This window comes from Psammomys obesus, unplaced genomic scaffold (assembly GCF_907164565.1).
Source record: "Psammomys obesus unplaced genomic scaffold, mPsaObe1.curated_primary_1811, whole genome shotgun sequence".
NCBI lineage: Eukaryota > Metazoa > Chordata > Mammalia > Rodentia > Muridae > Psammomys > Psammomys obesus.
Genome location: NW_026596131.1, coordinates 6,791,110 through 6,808,305, shown reverse-complemented (window position 1 = coordinate 6,808,305; position 17,196 = coordinate 6,791,110).

Sequence of the window (17,196 nt, the reverse complement as noted above, 5' to 3'; positions counted from 1 at the left end):
ATTTACAACTCAGTCTTTTGATCGCAGCTCTAGGACCCTGGTAAGTCACAAGAATCTCTCACATTACCAAGTGGCCACATGCTGCCCCCTAATCATCACATTGACCTAGAAGGTTGAATCCTCTTATGCTGACATCCAGGGCTGGTACAACTTCATCTAAGTCTGATCTTTTTATGTGCGGGCTCTCTGTTCCTGCCACAGTGGAGTTTTCTGTGGAAATACACACCCTGTCCGACTGTGTAACCCTATACCAAAGGCAAACAGCCTCTTGCCTAACATCGTTTCACATGGGCTCCAAGGTGGTAGGTGATCCTAGAAAAAAATTATCAACAACCTTGGTATTAATTTCAAGGACATTACAAGTTCTTCAAGAAGCTGCTTTTATTTGTGTGTGTGTGTGTGTTTTGTTTTGTTTTGTTTTTTCTTTGTTTTCATTAGTTTGGGGATAAGAGAAAGAATGAGTCACTTACGCATTGTCTAGATTTCATTCATTATGAGGACTTCTCATCATTTTGAATAATTAATCATGAAAATGTTGACTTTAAAAAAATAAAACAAGTGAATGCTGGCAAATTCACTGAGAATTGAGAAGAGGAAATTTAACACGTGAGGCTTAGTAGTGGAATCTGAGCTGGGGTAAACTGAATATGCTATTCAAACTAATGGATATGTCAGGAGATAACACAATGGCCTAGAGTTTCAGACTAGAAGTTATTGCTATTCTAGGCATTTGAACTCACGGATAATGGAAGAAACCACACAAGAAGCCAAAATACTTACAAGAGAGAATTCCATGACTAAAGCCTGGGACAAAACCAAATTTGAGGTTGGAATGAGGAAAAGGATCCGCAAAAGGAAACTGAGAGAATCATTTCATGCAGAGTGAATGTTGTACAGTACAGCATGAAAGTTTGGCAGCGGTAGGGAATGCCATCCTTGTCAGACAAGGATGACAGCTCAGTATTGAGCAGTGATATTTGACAGTGAAATACCACACTGGTGACCTTGATGAAAAATGTCCCCAATTTTGAAGTCAAAGCACTAGATGAAAAGCAAGTGGGTACAGTGGGAAATGTGTTAGAGAGAGGAGACCTTAGGATTGTCCCAGGGCTCTGGGACCAAAAGGAGTAGAAAAGTGGGATGGATGAAAATGCATGTAGGAAAGAAGAGCAGCTTGCCATTCTCAGAAAGAGAGACTTGTTTGTTTGTCTTTCATTAATTCCTTGGTAATTTCACATGTCTATCAGTTAGTTTGAATGTGCACACCCTCTCTTATACTCTCACACCTGCTAAAATCCGTCTTCTTCTTCCCATCATTTCCCCTTACTTCATGGTTTTTGTGACCCGCTGGCTTTAATTGGCATGGTTTGCCCGAGTATGGTGTAGAGTTGTGTGCTGAAGCATGAGTAAGCACCCAGTGTTGACACCTCTGAAGAATTCCTCCTTCTCCCAGCTAGACAACAAATGCCAATGGCTTTCTGGACAGGGGTGGAGCCTCCCAGGCTATCATTTAAAAAGTGATGATTTTCACTGAAAAAATTCTCAGTTGATTAATTTTCTTAATTAAGTAGTTGTCCTGACTCTTGCGTACCATTTATTTTAAAACCAAGTCTTTTGGTCAACATGAAGATGATGTTTATTTTACTTCTATGGTTTCATTGGAAAATCATAGAAAGTGAATACAGCATTTACATTAGTGTCATCCATCATTCGATTCTCCTAGTGAGTCTGATGTTCTAATCAGACTCAAATCAGTGTTCCAATCATTGTGTGCAATAAGTGGATAATCTCATTCACAATATCTTCTTTAAGTCCTACATCTTATAAAAATGTTGTTCTTATTTCTTAAGTAATGATTCTTTTTATTCATGTAAAAAACTATAAAATAGAAATCCCACAATTTTTTCATTATCATTAAGATAATCCTGTTATTGATGCACAAATTAATTATAGCCTTGTACTAAATCATATACTCATTTAAAACATGGATGAGCATAGAGTCAGTGCTAAATGCCTATTTCTCAAAGGCCAGAAGAACAGTAAAAAGATCCATAATTGCTCATCTTTAGATTTTAGTATGTTTATCCTATATTATAGGTCTAGTATCCACTTATAAGTGAATATATACCATGTGTGTCTTTCTGCTTCTGGGATACCTCACTAAGGATGAAATTTTTCTGGATCCCACCATTTGCCTGCAAATTTCATGGTTTCCTTGCTTTTAATTGCTGAGTAGTATTCCACTGTGTAAATGTACCACAATTTCTGTATCCATTCCTACACTGAGAGACATCTGGGTTGTTTCTAGGTTCTGGCTATTACGAATAAAGGTGCTATGAACATGGTTGAACAAATAAATGTCCTTGTTGTTTACTTGAACATGTTTTGGATATATGCCTAGGAGTGGTGTAGCTGGATCTTGAAGAAGCGCTATTCCTAATTGTCTGAAAAAGCACCATATTGATAACCAAAGTGGTTGTACAAGTTTGCATTCCCACCAGCAATGTAGGCTCTTTTTCCATATCCTCTCCAGCATGTACTATCACTTGAATTTTTGATCTTAGCCATTCTGATGGGTGTAAGGTGAAATCTCAGGGTCATTCTGATTTGCATCTTCCTGATGACTAAGGACGTTGAGCATTACTTTAACTGTTTCTCTGCCATTCTATATTCCTCTACAGAGAATTCTCTTTTAGCTCTGTACCTCATTTTTAATTGGATTACTTCACTTGTTGCTTTTAAACTTCTTTAGTTCTTTATATATTTTGGATATTAGCCCTCTGTCAGATGTAGGGTTGGTTAAGATCCTTTCCCAGTCTGTAGGCTTTAGTTTTGTTCTGACGACAGTGTCCTTTGCCTTACAGAAACTTTTCAGTTTCATGAGGTCCCATGTATTGTTTGTTGTTCTTATAATTACAATTATTTGCTTTGAGAGTTGTCTGATTTCTTTATAATTGAAAGATTTTAAGGATCTTAAAATAGATACACTTAATTTGCTTATCATGTTAAACAAGTTATATATACATATATATATGTTTGAACACCAAGCATATATATATATATATATATATATATATATATATATATATATATATATTTCATATAGTTCTTAGAAGAAGCAAATAAAATGGTAGTTGCAAAATAGTTAAAACAGTGTTAAACAAAGCAAATGGTGTCAGAATCACTGTGAAATTATTCTAATGGGAAGACTAAAAAGAAGTATACCTAGAAGAAGTTGGGTGACTGAGAGGAATTAGTTTTTTCCATGATGTACAGACTGACAGGAAATGGGGGGATAAAAAAAATTACACAGCAGAAGGAATGGACAGACAGGCATCAGGTATAATTAAAGTCATGCAAATGAAACACATTTATCTTGAAAATACTGCCAATTATACTTTGGGTAAAGCTATAAAAAACTACATGATTTGTATATAGTAATTCTCTTTTTCAAAGGAATTTTTATTTCTTTTGAGATAGGGTCTCATGCATAGTAGACTTGACTCTTGCTACAGAGCCTTAAAATGATCTTAAACTTCTAATCCTCCTGCCTCCACATCCCTAGTGCTGTAATGATAGAGGCATGGCACCAGCATGAGCATCACCGCTCTGAATCTGTGCAGTCCTGGGGATAGAACCCATGGTTTCAATCACAGCAAGTCAGCATGTGTTTGATTATTTGGGAATATCATACCATGCAGCCTGATCACACTCACACTCGTCCACTTCCTCACACTTGTGAAACCCGCCACCCCCTCCCCCAAGAAAAAAGAAGACGAAAGAAAGAAAACAAGTCCAGTTTGTGCTGCCCATATACTCACTGGAGCATGGTCAAACTCCCAGTGGCCAGCCCATTAAAGACAACTGAGTAAGGCAAAAACAAAAACCTGTTCAGCATTGTCCAGCACCGTGTACATATGGACAATGGCAGAAATGTTCACTTTAGCCTGATTTTTAACATCCAGTGAAAATGCTTAAGTGGTTCCTGTTGCGCACAGTCTTAGCCCCTGCTGAAACGGCCCCTTCTGACTGAAGCAAACTGCACAGGTGCCATGTTTTGCTGGCCTGAGAACTTCCTGTTATTCTAGCTGCTGGGCTACCCTCGGATGTGGAGGAAGTGTTTAAAGTTCTCATCAGTAAACAGGGCGCCCCTCCCGAATGTCTTTCCCACTACTTAAGAGCCTCAAGCCTCTTGCTCTTTCCTGATAGGTTTCCTTTCCTTTGGCCAGGCTGTACTCAAGTGAAGTTATTCTGATAGATTTGGGCCTCTGAAATCATGCCTAGGACACTGGTGAGATGTTTACTTCCTCTCAGATGAGAGACAACATTTAATTTTAGAACCAAACACTAAAGTACCCCACACACTCTGAATTTTTACTTAAGAAATTGAGTGACATTTTTAAATAGCTGATTGGTATCCCTCACTGCCAAACCCACACAGTATTAGGCAAGGCTTTCTGAGAGCTGACAAAATGATAGATCAAGGGATGACCTGAGATTATTCAAAATATTATATAAATCATGAGAATATTAGTGCAAGATTTTATCATCCAAGTCCTCTCTATAATTTCCTTTCCAAATGGCTCTTGGTGCCTGATTATATAGATATAGTTTTCATAGACCAGTATCTCAGGAATTCCCACATGTTCTTTTATTGCTTTATGATTCTACATAATTTAAAAAGGAAGTTCTTCCTCAAGCTCAGATAAAAATGTGCCTTCTTGTAGCCTTCACAAACTCTCCTGTATTCAGAGTGTCCCCAAAACAAGCCTTGCAGTGCTTCCAATACTGGCTCTTCAACTGAATAAAGATGAGAATCATGTAGTCATAGCTTACCTTTGAACACAGCCTTCATTTCTTCCAGAAAAAAAAAATGCTCAAAGTCAGTATCCACAGTAATCATTTAATCTGTTATTGGGACTATATGGAACAAATGTTATAGTCACAAGTCACTAAGAAAGCAGGTACCAATGATGGTTATATGGTCAATTTCTTCTATGTGGCTAGGGCCACATAGCACTGACAACAGAATTCAAGGCCTTGATCATGCCAAGCAAACGTTCTACCACTGAGCAACAACTCCAGGTTTGTTCTGGCATATTTTAACAACTGACTCTCTTACAGAATACAAGACAAGCTGACTTGTAAAGTTTTCAATTTCTGTGGTGTAAATATTTGAGTCATGTCCAGTCACAAGTCATTCTTCAATTTCTGTGTTGTATATATTAAAATCATGGCTGATTTTAAGTTAAAAATGTGCGATCTTAGGGCAAGAGCTGATAAGAGATCTGAACAATTGGGTCTTATGAGCTGAGGGTTTCGTTTGTCTTTCTGAGTTCTTAAGGGTGCCTCTTAAAGGATAGCATAAGTTGGACACAGGAATGCACGCCTGTAATTCCCAGCCATTGGACTGTTAATGAAAGGTAAAAGGGGCATGCACAAAGATAAGTTACAGGGCTACAGAATGTTATGTGGCATTAAGGTATAACTTTTTTTTTTTTTTTAGGGAAGGAGGTTAGGGAAAGGAAAAGAAAACTTTTAATAAAAACTGGATGTACTTGTAAGAAGCTTGTCTTGTGAAGAGTGACACCACACAGACACAATTATGATTGATCTTAGCTTCTTAACATGCTTCCATAAAATTCAATTAATGTTCAAGCCCTTTTCAAGAGTTATGGAAAATCCATACACATTGAACTTAAACACCTCCTTATGACTAAGCTTGTTTTTATGTTGAGTCTTTTCCACTCTGGAGAAGCTCCTCCATTCTTAAAAGCTGTGGATGTGTTTGCTTCTGCTTGCCAGTGTATAAGCTCTCCATGAACTACTTGTTGAGTAATGCTTTCCCGTGGGTGCAACTCACACCCCTCCTCTATTTACACTGAATGAAAAAAAGGGAGACAAACGGGGTGAGCCCTGAATATGAATCAGCAGGAAAAAGAAGCGTGTCTATTTAGTTTCCTCTGTCGATCAAAAATATCAGAGAGAGCTAAGGTACTGAGCAGCCACTGGGTAAATCATCCTAAACTGTTAGGATTATTCTCACACAAAATAAAAGGCTTTGATCAGAAAACTAGGACAATCTAAATAGCGTGATGTAAAATGTGTATGTGTCTGTGTCTGTCTGTGTGTGTTGTATGTGCATGCATCCATGTGTGTGGGTGGGTAATATATGTATGTAGACATTCCTGTGGCCATGTGCACTTGTCTATATTTAAGCCAGAACATCAGATGTCTTTCTTAATTGCTTTCCACTTTATATTCTGAGACAGTTAACCAGGCTGGGTGATTAATGAGCCTCAGGAATTCACCTGTCTTTTCACTTCTCCCAAGCAGTACTGGGGTTACAAATCTGATCAGTTAGCTTTTTACGTGAGTCCCAGGGGTCCCTTCTCAGGTCCTCATGCTTTCAGACCAGGCATTTTACTGTTCGTGCCATCTCTCTAGCCCTGAAGACAAAGTATTGAAGTTGCATTGAAGATTCTGGGTCTAGGAGAATGATTAAGCTGATTACACGAGAGATGGAGACATGAGTTAGGAGAGTAGTGCATAACTCTAGAGAATAAAGACAAGGGGACAAATTTGGGAGATTCTTGAGAGTCAGCTAGGGGATCCACAGCAATCAGAATAGGGAATAGAGGCAGAAGAAAAAGGCAGTGGAAAGCCAGAGAGAGTAGAGGATGTGATGGAGAGTCCAGATGACTCCAAGGAACTTGGTTGAGAATGCCTACAAAAAGCATTTCAAGGCATGAGTTGGTGTCTTGAAAGGTACTGGGGTTCAAAAGAGAACAAACACCATTTAATAAATTAGGGCTTGTTGTGTCTTCTGTTGGCTATACCTCTCTGTGCTTCTGAACTCTCATATTGCAATTGCAAGTTTGTCTAAGGTATAAAAGGAAGAGAATGCCATCTTACCCACAGGCTGAGCAGCATGAAGTACATACATGATATGATTTTCTTATCTTAAACACTTTCAGATTTGTGAATTTTAATAGATCACTCATTCCTTTTTCAGTTTCCAGATTGACCATAAATTAGCCTTTGTGAAAAGACAAATGAAGTTATCACAATCCTTCTGTTCCAACAGTGATTGCTAGAGACCCTGAGGCACAATGTCTTTGATCAGAGAAGAGGCATGAGCTCAAAGGCACTGTGAATGATGCTGTCCTTTGTGGGGAAACTGTAATTGAGTAAAAAAAAAAAAAAAAAAAAAAAAAAAAAAGCCATACACCCCTCTTACACCCAGGTGAGTTCATGTTTCTTTTGAGATTGAATAAATAGTTAATAGTATCTGAGATCACAGTTGTAGATAATGCATGTAAAATGCCAAGGAATTCTTCTGTTTGATTCAGAACTTAAATGTGCATGCATCATGTTTCCAAAATGTGTATTTTGTAGTATATGTTAAATTTCTGTAGGATGCAAAAGAGAATAGATTTGTGCCTCAGGAAATGCTTGACTCTGGTTGGCTGTGCTTGTCTATTCTTCTGGAATAGTGTATTCCAAATTTAGGTTTGTCTCCACTCCAAAAAGTAAAGCTAATATATAAATATCTTGATGGAGATACTACCTATAACCTGCTCAAACGATAGAAGCCACAGAGAAAGCGCAAGTAGAACAAACCCCTGAAAGCATAATATCAAATCCTGCTGGTTCAAAGACTTAATTTGCAGTATGGTTAAAAGTCTTCCTGGTTTGAATTGTGAGCACAGCATACTTATTCTACATATCATTCAATACTACGATTTTCTTGAGCAGACTTGTTTGATACCTTGTAAAACCTGACACATTATCCAGTTAATGGGAACTGTCAGGTCTTAGCATGTCTTAACTCTGAACACTGAATGAGTCACTTCAAAACATGTAAGCATGGGCTCTCGTGTAATGACAATAATATGAATCAGAACAGCTGTTATTTATTTGAGTGAATGCTTCCTACTGGAAGTTGGGTCACTGATTTGCAGAAATTATGTGATCTTTCTTAAGAAACATCATATACTAAGTACCGAGGTCACTATAGCCATTTTTACATGAGCAACATGAGACTTCAATATTAATATTAATACAATATTTCAATGCCTCATAATGAACAAAAATTATTGACTTAAACTGAACTGAAGTCATCCAAACAATATAACTGACCATGGGATCTCTTCCCCTATTTACATTTACAGCACAGCCCCTACACCTTTAAGACTCTGGAATCATGGATGAAAGAGGGCCCAAAGATTCTAATAGCCAGAGGACAAGCATGTAGGCTTTGAGACAGTCTCCTATTTAAAAAAAAAAAAAAAGAAAGAAAGAAAGAAAAAAAAAAAAGACATAAAGCAGAGCATAGGCCTTAGGGAGGAAGGGCTGGATCTAAGAAGAGTTAGGGGAAGTAGTAGAGGGTTGATATGATTAGGATAGGTTGGACGAAGTTATCAAAGAGCAGAAATATTACGTTATTAAAAATATAAATAGAACCAAGTAGTTATTTGCAGGTGACTTTCTTATTATTTTTGAGTAGTTCCACAAATAACCTCTCAAATAATGATGCGTGCAGGAAACTCAAAGAAGCTGAGATCTCTAGAAAGTCAACTGAGCCTACAAACACCAAATAATCACAGACCTCAGCTAGTCCACAGGGATCTTTTTCTAAAGATAAACCGATTTCAACCATTTATCTGCCTATCAAAATGATCGATGCCACATTTGATATCCAATTGGCCCTAAATTACTTTGTTGCTTGCTCAGAGTTAATCTCTCTCGTTTATGTATTTCTGTGCAGGAAGCATAATAGCCTTCAAAGGTAGTCAAAGATCATGCAAATCAAAACAAGCAGAGGTTATGTATTCACGCCTTGATGTCCTGAAAGAAGCAGGTAGTACTTTCATTTGGCAACAGCTACAAAAGTATGCACAGGCTTGGGAAAGCTTCATCAGTGAGGTGGGTACTAGTACGTGTGGGGGAGAGAGGTCATCAAGCATGCTCTGATCCTGATCGGTAAGTGTTGACAGAGGAAGCTGGATCTGGGTGGGGCAGAAGTAAGAGCTTCTGTGGATTTGGTTTAGAAGGATCATCTCTCTGTCTCTGGTGTGTTGTGCATGAAAAGAGGCAATTTTTAGAGTATCTTGGAGTCATTGTTCTAATTCTAGCGATTTGGGGAAAGCTGCTATGAAGGCTGCAGTGGGCTTTTTAGGCTATTTGTAATGTATTGTCAGAGCTGCCCCCTCCATGGAAAATCTGAAAAGTAGTAGCTCCTGCCATTTTTCAGGACTCTGCTGTGTCAACATGCCATGTTGTTGGAAGCACAATCTGCTTACTTTGCAGTTGCTTTCAAAAGTGATCCTGCATAACAGCCTCAATTTTTTTAAAACCTGTGGAGGATCATGCATTAAGCCTCATCAAATCTATCAGCTGGAGGATTTTAATCACAAAAGTCATGAAAATCTATCTCACCACTTCCAGCTTTGCGATAGTTGTATCTGGGTCAGAATCATTTTTTCATTAGTAAATCCGTACAGTGGATGGTAGTGTTCATTTCAGTCCTTCAAGGCTCAATTTTCTTCCGTCACGGTGGCGTCACCACAAACCATCTATTCTTTTACTTTACCATCAACTTCTTTCAACGTCTTTAATTTCTTCTGACTTACAGACTAATCCGTGTGGATGCTCTGTCAGAAATTATTGTTGGTATATTCTGTCCTCTGTTAGTTCCCTTACTGTCTACTTTTGCTGCCAGGAACATTAGGACCCAAATACAGCTTTGTCCAACAGATTTGCTTAAGTCAGGTTTCCACGCAGCACTCCTGGGAGCCCACTTTGATGTTTTCTAAAGCCTTAAGCACATGCGAATGTTGCTATTGTTATTTCTCTTTAGGCTGCAGATGGAAAATATAGAGGAAGCTTCGAAATGCCATCTGTGTAGGAAGTTATGGGAGAAAATCTGAGTCACGTATTCTTGCATCAAAACTCAAATCACCATTTTCTCTTTGTTTATAAGATAACTATTTAAGAGAATGCTTCATGTTCCTCAAATGGTTGGTAATTTGTTCCTTTTATTTGCATTTTTATTTGGTCTTTCCCTTAGTCCATGTCCTTCCATTTTGTTTATCACCAGAATGAAGCTGGCTTATTGACAGTAAATCAGTTTCAGGTAGTTATGAGAGTTACTGAAGAGCTACTGTCCTTCTTGGTGAAAATAGAATAAACCAAGTCAAAGGTAGGAAAAGAAGTGTTTCCATCTAATCTTACCTTACCATGAACTTAGGATTTACTTCTGTGAATATGAACTTATTTGAGATTTGTTTCCATTTTTATTTTGTGCTAATGGGTGTTTTTCTCACCCATAAAGTGGAGGAGCATGCTATTCATGCATAGCATGTTCCAGGCCAGCCAGAGCTATGTACTGTGGCACTGTCTCAAAACAATAAAATAAAGTAAGGCATATAGGGGAAGTTGAAGAGGAGCAAAATACGAGGCTACATAAGATTTCTTTGTGTACATATATGTATGTGCACCGCATATGTAAGTGTCCTCAGAAGCCAGAAGAGGGGGTAGGAACCCCAGGAACTATGTGCCATGATGTGGATGCTGGGAGCTGAGCCTGTGTCCTCTCAAGAGCTGTAAGTGCCCTTAACTGAACCCAATATGGCCTCATATAGAAGGAGTGTGTCTGTACATGTTCTCAAGTCTCAGGTTAAGATGGGTTCATTTGACTTGGATTTGGTCCACCATGACTGATGTTCTGCACGAAGGCAATCTTGTCACTGACTTGGATTCACCTGTAGAGGCCTGTTCTAGTTTCAATTATGTTGCTGTTAAAACAAAACAAAACAAAAACCTGACTGAAAATAAAATGAAATAGGTTGTCCCACATTCACACACATATGAGTTACAATAATTAAACTTGGTGGGTTATCAAAACAACAACAAAATGTCAGGCCAGGTGTGGGGTAAGCTTTTAATCTCAGTACTATACAGGCAAAGGCTAGTGAGTTTCTATGAATTTTAGGTCTGTGTGGTATACATAGCATGTTCAAGCCACATGGCATCATAAGCCCTTTCTCAAAAAAAAAAAAAAAAAAAAAAAAAAGGATGAGGGAATTTGCAGAGGGTCAAAATAGATTTCCTTACATTTGCCTGAAATCCTAAGAGTTAAGACAGTTTTTAAAATGTTAGGTGAACATATCCAATGTACAGTATAGTTGCTTCATAGAACTATAAAGTAAAACTTAAGCCAGACAGAAAAGTACCTGGGAAAATAAAGTCTAAGTGCTTCTTGACCTCAATTGCTCAAGTACTTGTGTGCAATTTCATCCAGCCAACGAGCAACAAGGATGATGTACTTTCCCAGTCATCAGAGGCCTGTGAGAGAATAAACAATGGTGGACTTTCCACTTATCTTAGAATTTTCAGGCCTGTAGAATTTTCTTTAAAGAGAAAAAAAAAAATCACCTCAGAACAATTTCCCCATTCAGTCATGAAATCACTGCCATCAGCTTTTCTCCAAGTACCCTTTGCTCAGAAGCAGAAAAAACAGGCTCTGCCCAGATCGCCTGCCCCATTTCACTGTCACAGATACTTTGACAGAAGATAATAAGTGATTAAATTCTGAGTGAAGTCTAAAGGCTAAGTGCTCAAACAAACTACGGGGCAGCATTCTTTGGGTACAGTGACCCAGCCAGCTGAGACCAGGCAGAGGTAGATTCTACCAGTTCCCCTTCCCATGGCCTTTTCCTTTAAAGCAGCAGGGCAGGAGTTAGCATTGATCCAAAAGGACAGGGACAAGTGTTTCTAGAGTTACCATGTCAGTGCTATCATAGTCTCCTTTGTCCTCAGTATAATGTGAGTGTAGAGTCAAAACATTCAGCACTGTGTATTCTCTGTAAATATTGGAGTAGGAAGCTTTCATCTCTCTATCTACACATAGATTTGATAAACAGAGATCAGAAAGAACTGTTACATGCAGTTAGAAGTCTGGTTTATGGATAAATATTTTCCCTCATTCCAAGCAAGTTAAACTTACTAAACTTACTTATGCCCTCAGGTTGTAGACTACTAAAGTTGCTGAAGCCCTGTAGTTTTATGCTTCAGTAATTTGGACACTGTAATCCCCAGGTCAGAAATATCACTTCGGAGTGCAACTGAAATTAGTAAAATGATGTGGCAGGAGAGACTTAGAGTGTTTGTTTAACACATGAGCCAGAACAAAAAACAACTGCTCTATTTTCTGATCACTCAAAAACTACTACATAAATAATATACGACTCAATTCAAAAACCAAAGCTTAGACAGCCAGGTGATTTAGCTCACCACCTCCAGCTGATGTTATGGAATGCCTCCCATTAAAAGAAACACATAAATGACATAACGTGGTCCTTAACACACGGCACAAAACCTGATGCAGGGTTGGCATTTAACAGCCCTTCTTTGCCTTTGTAGAGATGAGTCAGAAAGACAGAAAGGAAGAAGGAAAGAAAGAAGGAAAGAAAGAAGGAAAGAAAGAAAGAAAGAAAGAAAGAAAGAAAGAAAGAAAGAAAGAAAGAACCAGAAACATGAATTGGCTTGATTTATTTGTGTGTGTGTGTGTGTGTTTCTGTATTCCAACTATTACTTACTGTACTGAACTTTTCTATTATACCCCCTCAAAATGCCAATAAAATTAACACTGTTGCTGATTGAAGGGTGAGGGCTACAGATAAGCACAGTAACTTCTTGAATGGGAAGAGATGAAAACTCCCTTGAATTTTAGGGGAAACAAGACTAACTATCCTTTTTGATAAGAATTTTTTAGTTGAACTTGTTGTCTTTGGTAAAATGAGGATGTTTAACTTAAGAACTCGTATTTTGGTTTATAAATTGCAGGTAATTCAAACCGGGAGACTAAAATTAGCCTGCTGAGCAAAAACCGTCGGAATACAAAAGCTAGAATCACAAAAATAGCACATGAGATAAAGGTGATGAAGTAAAAGGTCACATTTTGCTCATACTTCCCCCACACCCAAAGTGCCTGTGTTAAAAAAAAAAGAAAAAAGAAAGAAAACAAAGGCACAGATCAATGAACTTTATTTGCCTCCTTTTTAATGGCAGCCACTAACGACTTTGAATACAGACAACGTGAGCATAGGTAACCCAGACATATGTTAGAATTAACAGTCAGTTCCAAGCTAAGAAATACTGCTACATCCAAGAAAGGTGATCAGAACACCATCTTGCTTTTCTCCCCCATAGAGACCAATTTTAAAGAATTCAGTAGAATTCATCCTTGCAATGAACTTGAATACCCTGGGAATGTTTTCATTTCTATCATGCTGGCTGGCTATCTTTCTCTTCCTAATCGCATCTCCATCCTCCTGAGAGCTGTGTGGCATGGGTACCATGGCCCCAATTTCCAAAGACAGCCCAGGCTCTGTAAAAGTACCTTTTTGTCCTACACCTGTTTTTTCAAACTTCAGTGTGTGCCACACTCTTGCTGGGAGTTTGTTAGACATATGTGCTAACATCTGTCCCCAGAATTGTGGATGACCGGGTTAGGGCATTTCTTACAAGTTCCCACAGGAGGCTAATACTGCCTCACACTGAGACCTGCTAAATTAGAGCTCGTAGCTCATTGGCAAGGAGCATAGTCAATGCTCTGAATCTATACAACATCCTGGGGAGGCACCAACATGTGCCTGTTTACCTGTAAGGGTTCTTTATCAAAGGGGATAAGCCACTGTCGTGTTGAGATGATAAATGAAAGAGAAGTAGATATAGTAATTCGAGCTTCTGGGTCTGTGATATACCATCATATCACTTAATTAATCTGACCATTAGTGTTCCCAGCACTACAGTTAAGATTTCTAACACTAAGTTGTTTTGATACGAAATGGGTCAAGCTCATGGTTGCTAGCAGGGACAGGACTTACTAGACCATAGTCCTACCTTAGGATCTAGAGACAGATAATGGCTTCTTGGCATGAGAGCCATTTTCTTCAGAAGTATAGGTATTGTTAAGTTGTTCATGCTTCTATGAGCAACCCCTCACTCGTGTTCCTGTAAGCAGCCCTAATGAAATTAATTAACTTAATTGAATTACACATACACGAAGAGACACAAAATAGAAGAGGGACTAGTAGAGAGTCAAAAGAAGTGAGAGGAGACAACAGAGAGCAAAAGTGGATGACTGTGATTAAAAAGATTATATACGTGTATGAAAATGTCATAATGTCATTTTCCTAAAATGTGCCAATCAGTGTAAAAGGACTTTCAAAGCTCTAACATGCTACCCCAAATGCCATTTGCTATTTTCAGGAGGAATCAAAACAGTAAAAATCTAGAGATGGACCCGAAAAAAAAAATAACACAATGCCACTAAAGGAACTGATCTTTAGTTTAAAAGCTGAGATGACGTAAAAGGAAATGACAGAGAAGTTTATTAGAACCTCAAAGGTTGTGTCATCTTTAAAATGACTGAACTAATGGTTTCCAGGGTAAGACAACACAGTGCCTTTTCCAATAATACTTGTTTTCAACTGAAAAATATAAACATCCTCATTTTCCCCCTGAGGTGATGCTATAACTACAACAGTAGACTTTAGCAACAGTTAGACTTTGGGCTGCTTGCTTTTCTAGGTGCTGTCGTCTTCTGCCAATCTGAAAATATTTCACTAAAACTGTGCCTTTTCTTTTGTAGACGTTTGTCTGCAGTACATTGAAAACAACATCAATATGAAGTCATGGATAATATACTCTGGGTCATGGCTATAGGATTCGTGCACTCAGTGGCACACAAAATGTTAGCAGGTGACTGTGTGCCGCTGCTCAGCTCCATTAACTAATTGCGACGTAAAGATAGAAAGTAATGTTTGCCTTTGCTTTTTCATGAAAATCTTATGGTGAAGACCTGGACTCGGCAACTTCAAAGACATATTCGTGTGCTCTTAACGTTGTGTTGGGTTAGGGAGGAGCTTCTCATTCTAAACTAAGCAACTCACAAACCAGTCCTGAATCTGACTTTTCTGCTCACTTCTTTATCCCCAAATGGTGTTCCAGTTCAATATTTGATATTCAGTCCATCAGATTGGCACTCATCATTAGGAATGCAAGGAACAGTGAATTTTTCCACATCGATGAAACATTGCTTTCTTGTGCATGTATAGTTGCTCAGTGAGTCTAAATTCTCATTGATTTGTGTTGTTGAAGTTTGTGTGTGGTTATTAGCTCTTGATGTAAATGGCTAGCCCTGTTCTGGTACATTAGAGGATGTACCTATTGGATAAAGTCTCCTCTATTTCTGATCTGCTTGTTTTGTTTTCATTTACATTTCTTAGTAGGGTACAAGCTATTTAATATTTGGTAAATACTGTTTGAAAATGAAGTGTCCCTTCCTGGCTAATGTTTTGACCAATCATTTCTCAGATGGTGGCATTATTTTGGGAGGTTATGAAACACAGATGAGCCCCAGCTGAGGGAAGTAGGTTAGTGGGTGTGGGTCTTCGAGGGTGATCCCCTGCCTAGTGTGGTACCCATGCCTGTCATAATCTATTTTCTCATCCACTATGACGTGAGCAGCCTCCACATGAACCCACTGCCACAAAACAAACTGCTCTTCCAAGATTCTACTGGCACTCTCTGAAATTAAGGCCCAAACTAATAATCTCTTCTTTTTTTTATCTATTCTGCAGTGTATTTAGCTACACCGTCACATAGGAACTTATATGAGTGAAAAACAGAACAATACAATACAGTGAATACTCTGAAGCCTAGAGCAGGGATGAAGTAAAGCACCCTACCGTACTTCATCAACTCAGAGCCCATGCACCTCTCAAGAGAACACTTAAAGCCAGGTACAAATGCTTTTAACATCCCCGACAAGTTACACAAATACAGCTACATGAAAACTGTGCATCTGGAGAGTGTAAAGCCTCGTGACTAAAGCTGTATACTATGGAGAAAGAGCTTCTGGCTCACACTCAGCTATATCACTTAGCATAACACATGTGTGACATTTGGAACATCCATTGTTCTTCCATGCCCATTCCTCATAAATAATAAAGTCTACCTTTACGATTGAAGAGTCAATATTTTAAAGCACTTATAATGGTGCACAAAATGTTTTGTAAATTAAGCACATAATAAATACTAATTTCAAAATATAATTTCTGCTATGAATTGATAGCTGTTCCTTTGTTGATTGTAGGTAACAGTTTTGAACCATCTCCACAGAGTCCATTATTTTTAACAAAATGTTCAAAAATATATTCTTTTCAATAGTGAGTGACAGAATATTTGGGATACAGAAATAAAATAGTTTAGTAAATTATTTCACTTAGTTGGACACTATTTTTATAGTATCAGGAAATACTGAATCTTGAAATACACAGAATCTTCCCTACTAGATAATATTAGCATGAAAGAAACTGGGATAAAGGTTAAATAAAAAGTTTTGTCGGACTCAATTGAATAAAATTAGGCAGAAATAGAAAAGACAATCTTTAGAGCTCATAAAAGCAACTCATTTCCATTATGTGGACTTGACATATTTTGAGAGTGCATTTTTTACTTCCTGTTTTTGTGTTTCAATCATTAATGGCTAATGAATTTTGATAAGGTTTTCAATATACCTTTGTTGATTTTGTTTCCTAAAGTAGATATAAAGGGTATAAACATGGTAGGAAAGTAAATGGTGGCTTTGGAATGTGGGCATATGTAAAGCATAATGTGCCTCATGTAAAGCAAAGGACCATGGTTAATGGAGTTGCTCGGTTGCTGTCCATTCAGCACCATGATTCCACCAATTGATGTGACTGGAGAGAGACAGGGCAATCTTACGAATCCAGGCTCATTAAATTATCTAGGACAGATTCATTCCCCAGCATTTCATCTTTGAAAATGAAAGCAATTTAAGAGCAAACTCATTAGAAATTTAATAGCCTCGAGTCTTGTGAGTTTGCATTAGTCTCACTTATAGTCAAAAGCAGGATGACACTGCTACCATCCAGCCAACTACGTGTTTTCAGAAACTATGCGTTCTGTCACTCTCCTTGTGGAGCTTCTGTCCCATCCAGGTCTTTCTGTCTCCCCCTTCTTCAATAAGATTCCCTGCACTTTGCCCAAAGTTTGGCTATGAGCCTCAGCATCTGCTTTGATACACTTGGCCCAGGGGTCTTTTCTGAGACTGAAGCACCATGCATGTAGATAGCCTAGAACCCCTGCACAGATGTAGCCCAT